This window comes from Hevea brasiliensis, chromosome 14, assembly GCF_030052815.1.
Source record: "Hevea brasiliensis isolate MT/VB/25A 57/8 chromosome 14, ASM3005281v1, whole genome shotgun sequence".
Classification (NCBI taxonomy): domain Eukaryota; kingdom Viridiplantae; phylum Streptophyta; class Magnoliopsida; order Malpighiales; family Euphorbiaceae; genus Hevea; species Hevea brasiliensis.
The window spans coordinates 84,140,028-84,148,867 of NC_079506.1; the positions used below are offsets into that span (position 1 = coordinate 84,140,028).

Consider the following 8,840-nt stretch of genomic DNA (forward strand, 5'->3'; position numbering starts at 1 on the left):
TATTAACACTTAAAATAAAATTATAATTATTTAAGAATTTTATTATTAATATTTTATAATTTGATTATAAAAATATGAAAATATATATATTAAATTATGTATTAAATAAAAAAAATAATGAATGCAATACCAAACAAAACGACTAATTTAAGTTTTAAAGTTCACTCAATAATTATATACTTTTTATTTTAATATATATAATAATTCTTTTAATACAAATTAATAATTTTTTACTAAAATTACAGATTGAATGTATTCAAAATAATATGTAATATTTATTTTATTGCTGAATTTTAAATTTAGAACTCTTTATCTTTGTGGATTTATAGGCCAGACTTAATTTAAATTCCTTATTAAGAAAATAGTTACTCATAAATAGAAATATTTTTTATATGTTACTTATAAATGTTGAAAATTAAAAAAAAATATAATTTTTAAAATATAAATTTTAAAAACACTATTATGATATATAATGAATATTGAAAATTTTTAAAAAAATTAAAAATTAAATTTATTTATATTAATATATAATATTTAATTATTTATTTATTCCCTAACTCTAATGGCCGGCATGTTTCATCGTCAACGTCTTATACAGTCGTCTCAAAAAGAAGAAGACGTCTTATATATAGAAGCACCTAATGGCCTGCATGCACATCACGTCACGTCAGCTGAATTTTTAAATTCAGTTTCTCTATATAAGCACTCCAATGGCAATGGGCGGCAGGCATGTTTCATTGTGAACGTCTTATATTTCCTCCTTGTATCGCCCTTGATCTACACTATCTCTTCTTCAAGATTTGCATCTACCTCCTTCTAATTTGATAAAAACCAGGTACTTTATTTCTTGCTTTCTTTAATGCTTTTATTATTGCAAATACTTGTAAAACTTGAAGAAGATTTTAATATACTATGCCTAATCTGCTTTGCACATTTGAGCAATTCAACGAAGCCTGTAATAGATCTTTAAGGCTATGTTATTTCAAAGGATAGATTAATTATAGAAAATCATTATTGATTGTGCTTGTCACTTAAATAATGTATGTATATAAATAATATTTAGCAGGAACATCTTTGATTCATCATGTGATTCTGATCCTTCTACTTCAATCAAAGTTTAGATCATTTAGTGCCTTTTCTGATTGAAGCAAGTCCTTTGGAGAAATTTTTCTAAGTCAAGGTACTTAAAATATGTTTCTTATATTTATTTTTTTTTTCATTGAAATTGTTCTGATGTTACTTTTCTAAGTTTTCATTTGATTCTTCCAAGTTTCTGTATTTGTAATAGTAATGACACTTTCCAATTGTTCTGGCAAACACAAATAACAATATCACGGCGCTGTTCATTAGTAATTTAGTCCCAATATATAACTAATACTTTGCAGAATAAAGTTTCTCTTTGTTCCCTTCGGAGTTTTCCCCCATAACAAATATATCAATGGAGAGTATTTTAAATTCTTTATCTTGTAGATGAATAAGAAACATGTGGAATAAGATCATGAAAACTATGATGTAAACTTTGTGGATTTGAGGCACCTTGAATGTTTGTTCTTTTCTGTAACAGTATAGATTTTGAGAATTTCTTTGCCCCAATCTCTGGTTTGCAGTTTATGCACCTTGTGCTGTTTGCTCTCTTTGTTTTGCTACTGGATTACCTTGTGCATTCTCCAGAGGTAAGATTAATTCACTTTGCTCTTTGTGTTTTCTTTCTTTTTCTATTTTATTTTTTCTGTTTCATTGTGGTTGAATTTGATTTTGCTTTTGTTTTGCTTTATTGTGTTTTCTGTTTCATTGTGGTTTGATGATTGTTCACTAACTATTCATAGTTGGGAATCACTCGCAGTGTTTTGAAATATTCTTAGGGGAAGTGTCTGTTCTGCCAGGCACTTGGCTTCTTTGTGCTGTTTGCAGAAGTAGGATCGAGTTTATCTCAAGAATAAAAGGCTATTAAGCTTTTATATGTTTGCTTTATATGTTTTAATGTATCAATTATTTTTGCAGTGGAAAACTTTAATTTCAAGTCGAATTTATCCATGATATTGTTATTTATTGAACTTTGACGTTCACTCTCTCAATTATCTCATATTTATTCGTCAGATAATAAAAGGTAAAGTAATTCTGTTTGAACCGAACTTACTAAATGCTTACCTTTATTGACCATCAATCTGATTCCTCTGTCGTGTCAAGACCCAAAGGAGTCTGATAACTATGGCTCCAACAGCTGATTTCTTAAATTCATTTTCTATATATATCATTTACAAAGTTCATTCCTGATATGTCCTTGGGCCTTATGGTTAAACAGCAGAAAATGTTTAAATGTCATGGCAAATTTTATTGGTATAAAAGGCAAGTTTTAGGTAGAAGCACTCTAATGGCCGGCATGTTTTCATTGTCAAAGTCTTATATTTCTTTCTTGAGTCGCTTTTGATTGACACCATCTCTTCTTTCTTCCAGATTTGCATCTTTCTTCTTCTATTTTAATAAAATCTGTTTGAGAATAATAAGTATGCACAGTTAAATGTGTGGAGTGTTTAGTTTTATGTGTTGAGTTAATATATGAACTAATATCTAGGAGTCTATATACCTCTATGGTATATGTTTATATAGAGTGGGGTGAAGTATTATACGATATATGATATTGAGTGTTTTATATTCTTCTTCCCCTAGTAATTTCTTGTTTATCTTTTATATGTTACTCCACTCCGAACAAAGTAGTATTATCGATCATAAATGCTTCCAACATTATCTTGGCTGAGCCAGGTGATCTACTTCTTGCTGTCTTAATGCTTTTATTATCGCAAATACTTGTAGAATGTTTTATTATATTATGCCTAATCTGCTTGGTTTAATATGTTGCACACTTGAGCATATAAATAATAATTAACATGAGCATCTATGATTCTTCACTGACAGTGATCCTTCTGCCCTGTCTCACTTGTCTTCAATCAAATTTAGCATCATTCAGTGCCTGTTGTGATTCAAGCAAGTCCTTTGGAGAAATTCTTCTCAGTAAAGGTACGTGAAATGTATTTATATTTATTTTCTTTTCGTTGAAATTGTTCTGGTGTTACTTTTCTAAGATTTCATTTTTTCTTCCAAGTTTCTGTTTTTATAATGGTAATGATGCTTTAACAACTATTATTTACCTGGCAAACACAAATGACAAATTCACTCCCCTGTTTATTAGTACCCGTACATAACTAATACTTTGCAGAATAAAGTTTCCCATGTTCCCTTTGGAGATTTTACCCATAAAAAACAGATAAATAGAGAATATTCTGAACTCTTCATCTTGCAAATGAATAAGAAACATGTGGAAAAAGATCATGAAAATTATGATGTAACACAGCTCATACTCAGCATGACCCTTAAATGACAAATCACTTATATTTTTGGCTATTTTACACTGTAAATGAGTTTGCATTGCATTTTTCGATCTTCTATACCCATGAAAGATTTTAAACTTGGTCATGCTTCTATGCTGTTGCTTGTTCTACGTCTACATCCCAAACAAAATTGTTTACATAAACTTGCAAAGACTTGGACAGAAAATTGGTTTTCTTTTAAAATAAAAAATAATAATTTGGCCTCCATTAATATATTTGCATGATTCGATTGCTTTTATGTAGGACTAACAAAAATGAGAAGACCGGGAAGACCAAAAGATGATGAATTTTGGCAGTATGTTGATAGGACTGGAGGAAATTTCAAGTGTTCATTCTGCAATATATTACTCAGGGGGAACCCTTCAATAACAAGGATCAAATTCCATTTCTCAGGAATTCAAGGGCGGGGCATTCAAATTTGTAAGCAGGTGCCTCTTAATGTCAAAGAAGCAGCCGTTGAAGCAATTCAAGGAGTAAACAAAAACCATAGAACAATTCCAAGTTCCAGCACCAATGAAGATTATAATCCGATTTCAAGGCAACAAAATCACGAAGCGGAAAACCGAGTAAGATATGAAGAAGGGATGCAAATGGAAGTTCAACAAGAGGGGGAAGTTGGAATGGAAAATCGTGTAGAGAATCACGTTGGACAATCTGTGCAATTTGTTGAGACCAAAGGAGAGAAGTTCTTGACAACAAAGTTAAAGGGTGAGGAGTTTGAATCACATATAAAGGAGATCTGTTCTTGTTTAAGGGATGATGACAGTGTCTCAAAGGTTGGCATTTATGGGATGGGGGGAGTCGGTAGAACTGAATTGGCGAAACATGTTAATAATGAACTTTTAAGAACTCCCAGCCCATTTCATCATATTTATTGGGTTACTGTGTCGCCAGATTTTAGCATCCATAAATTGCAAGACACCATTGCAAGAATGGTGAATCTAGACCTTTCAAGTGTGGATGATAAGCATATAAGAGCAGCCAGATTATTCGAGGTGTTGAAGGATAAAAATTTTGTTTTAATTTTGGATGATATGTGGAATTATGTTCCCCTTGAAATGGTAGGAATTCCTGATAACATGAAAAGATGGAAGTTGGTTCTCACAACTCGATCTTTAAATGTGTGTCGAAAGATGTATTGCCAGAAGAATATCAAAGTAAAGCCTCTTTTAGTAGATGCAAGTTGGGAGCTATTTTTGCAGGAATTGGGGCATCGAATAGTGCCTAGTCTAGAAAAGATTGCAAAGTCCATTGTATTAGAATGCCAGGGCTTGCCACTTGGGATTAAAGTAATGGCAAGAAACATGAAGCAAGTGGATGACATACATGAATGGAGTAATGCATTGGACAAATTAAGAAGATCAATACCAGAGCAAGAGAATTTGGAGATATTCAAGGAATTGAAACGTAGCTATGATTATTTGAATGATCCAACTTTACAACAGTGTTTCTTATGTTGTGCATTATATCTAGGACTTGCGGGTAATCGAAGAGAAGATGTGATCGAGTTTTTGATTGATGTGGGAGTACTAGAAGGAGAAAGCAGGAGAGAAGAATTCAATGAGGGCCAAACCATGCTCAACAAACTTCTGAATCTTTGCTTGTTAGAAGAAGAAGAAGAAGAAGGAGAAGATATTTGCACAGTGAAGATGCATTGCTTGCTTAAAAATATGGCCATCCAAATAATGAACGCAGATGCACGAGTAATTGTTAAAAATGATGAAAAGTTATCTGAAATGCCAGAGTAGGGAAACTGGTCAAAAGATCTTGCCAGAATTTCATCGAGTAATATTGATATACGTAAGATTCCTTCCGGTTATTCACCCAGCTGTCCTAATCTTTCAACTGTTTTGTTGGGTTTCAATGATAATTTGAGCTTCATTGGATATTCTTTCTTCAAGCAATTGCATGGTCTCAAGATGCTTGATCTTTCTTGGACTGCTATTGAAAAATTGCCAACGTCGATCTCTTATTTGGTGAATCTAAGAGCATTATTACTTAGGAAGTGTGAAGCATTAAGGCATGTGCCGTCATTAGCAGCGCTTAGGGCATTGAAGAAGTTGGATCTCTTTGGTTCAGGAGTGGAAAAAGTGCCTAAAGGAATAAAATTGTTGTCCAATCTCAGGTATTTGGATCTTTGTGGCACAAACATAGAGGAGTTGCAACCAGGGATATTACCAAAGCTTTCCCAATTGCGATTCCTCCGCCTTGGCTTTTCTTTCAAAGTTGAAGGAAAGGAAGTAGCTTCGCTGAGAAAGTTGGAAGAATTGGAATGCCGTTTCCACGGTGTTGGTGAGTTGAACGCCTTCATGACTTGTAAACCTTCAACCAGTCAAATGCGATGGAGACTTTTTGTAGGACAAAGCAAACAAATGGTTGGCGGCTATTTTGATGATTTTGGGGTTTATTTTAATAATTGCAGTATCAGCGAAGAGGGCGATGCCATACCTCTCCCAAGAGACGTCAAATCTCTGAAATTTTATAAATGCAACATTGAAAGCGGCGGCTTATGCTTCCGAAATGCAATTGAACCGAAGTACTTTGAAATTGAAGATTGTGAGGGTCTAGAGCGTTTGTTTTCATTGTCCTCCCCAGCTTCTGTGTTTAAAACCCTTGAGAATATACAAATTCGCAATTTGAAGGATCTATATTTCCTGTTTGGTGAAGGAGGGAGGACGTTCAGCGGGGACATTCCAGTAACAGTACCATTATCACTGCCGTATGGTACCTTTTCCCTTCTCGAAAAATTTGAAATATGTAATTGTCCAAGTATGAAGAAGCTGTTCCCTCAGAGCTTGATGTCAAACCTTCAAAATCTGGAAGTGATTTCTGTAACAAATTGTGATAACATGGAGGAGTTGATACCATCGGAAGAAGGACAAGAAAGCTACAACTGCAATAATGGCAACAGTTTCATCTTTACCCTCCCAAAATTAAGGACCGTTGAATTGATTGACCTGCCAAAACTGAAGAGCATATGTAGTGGAGAAATATTCTGCGATTCTCTCGAAACAATTGAAGTATGGAATTGTCCAAAGCTTAAGAGGATAGCTCTTTCTCTTTTCTTGCGTGACCATAGCCAGCTGTCCCCTCTCCTTTCTCTCCGAATGATCATCATTTATCCCAGAGCATGGTGGGAGTTGATTGAGTTTGACCATTCTGACGCCAAGAATGTCCTCTTACACCTTTGCCACTTCTCTAGTTGAAGAAATTTAATGTGATGACGACATCTAGTGTATCTGTGTTTTATCTAAACTGTATTGCATCTAAAACAAGTTCTGTTAAGAAATTATATTCTTCTGATATTTTGTAAAAAAATTGAAGCAGGACATAAGACATGTTGTAAGATGTGAGGTCTCCATATTTGAAGGTGTGGTTATAAGTTTGATTCCAATAACGCTACTACTTAATTTAATTATAATTGTAGTTCATATATATATATATATATATATATATATATATATATATATAGGCAAAGAATCCACAATTATATATTATGGATGATAATTAATGAATATCGCCCTAAAAATGAAGATGTTGATGTGTTTGTGTGTAAGCATAACTTGGTGAAAATTTTCTGTAGGCAATATATTCTATTACAGCATAAGAAAATTGTATTTTTATATTTAATAATAAAATTATTAAAAAAAAAACTTATAATCTAAATATTTTTATAATGGTATGGATTATTTTTTATATGATTTGGATTTAATTTTTATTTTAAATAAGTTAAAGAGTTATTATCATTATTTATAATATAATAATTCAAAAATATTAAAAAATACTATAAAAATTCTTTAAATATATATATTAAGACGTTAACATATGAAATATAGTTTTAAAATAAAAATACACCTTCAAATTCAGAGTATGAACATATATAAATGTAATTTATTTATCATTTGGAAAAAAATTATTTATCATTTATATAAAAGAAAAAAAAAAGAAAGTGCATATATATACATATATATAATTGATATATTTATTATAGTATCTTATTCATTAATTAATCCATATAAAAAAAAAAATCTTTTTGCACATAAAAGAGTGTAATTTCTAAAGCCTGTAGGTGCTCAAAGTATATTTGTAATTTCGGCAGTTAAATTGGTTTATTATGGCCCCAGTACGAGAATTTCTCGTCTCTGGAAGCCACTGTCTACAGTGAGCAAGCGAAATCGGAGATTACTATCTCTAACAACGATGGCCAGGAAGCTTTTTGTCTGCAGCCACTGGAAATGCGTGAGTTTCCATCCATCATTTCCTTTTTATTTTATTTAATTATCATTTTACAATTTTCATTTCTGATAATTTATATGTGCACTGTTGCATGTGTTTGATCAATCTAGTGAATCTAAAATTCTATGTTCTTTTGGTGTCTTGAAAACCGAGTGGAGCGCTGTTTTTGTTTAGCTGATAATTTTTTGTTTTTAGGGGTGAGGTTTGAGTAATGTGAGATTTATGGTGATGCAGATGGATTTTTCAGTTTTTTATATAATTTGAAAATGTGGAAGGAGGTTTACTTAATTGTTTGTTTTGAATTGAATTCGGATGTACAATGGAACCACTGAAGAAGTGAAGAAGATAGTCTCCATAATCAATGAAGGTTAGGTGCCGTCCCGTAAGTGAAATCCAGTGAGCTCTATATCTCTGCTTCCTACATTTTGTGTTACTATCGGGTAAAGAGCTTCTATTATATGCAGACGGGTTGATAAGCGTGTGCTTGCGCGTTACATTTGTTTTTGCTGTAACCAGAGTAATCGTTTGATTATTTGAACTTGAATTTGAATAATTTGATGAGGTGTATTTGTCTGAGTCTTATTTACAGAGATATTACATCTATTTATACATGAGAATATGAGCTAATTTAGACAAGAATAATAATTGTTGTAATTATGCTACACAAATCTCCTATAATCATGCTAATTGCTATAATTATGCTACACAAATCTCCTATAATCATACTAATTGCTGTAATTATGCTAACACCCCCCCCCCCCTCAAACTCAAGGTGGTAGCATAGGTGCCAACTTAAGTTTGCTTAAGAGATCCTGAAAGTGAGCGGGAGGATGCGTTTTGGTAAATATATCAGTGGTTTGGCTGACAGAGGAGACAGGAATCAAATATATGGTGCCATGAGCAACATGATGACGTACAAAATGACAATCAATTTCGATGTGTTTGGTACGCTCATAAAATACATCATTATGAGAAATCTGTATGGCACTTCTATTATCGCAATGAAACATTGTGGCAGAAGAATGAGTGATACCCAAATCAGTTAATAACCACTGTAACCAAAGTAATTCAGATGTAGCATCAGCAAGAGCACGATATTCAGATTCTGTGCTAGAACGTGCAACAACGGTTTGTTTTTTGCTACTCTAAGAGATAAGAGACAATAACCAGTTGTAGAGCGACGATCTGTCAGATCACCAGCCCAATCAGCATTAGAGT

At 32.7% G+C, this 8,840-nt stretch overlaps 1 pseudogene; it reads left to right on the forward strand.

Annotated features, from left to right (window-relative positions):
* Window positions 1-2,774: 2,774 nt before the first annotated feature.
* On the forward strand, window positions 2,775-6,592 carry LOC131173370 (disease resistance protein At4g27190-like; annotated as a pseudogene).
* Window positions 6,593-8,840: the final 2,248 nt, after the last annotated feature.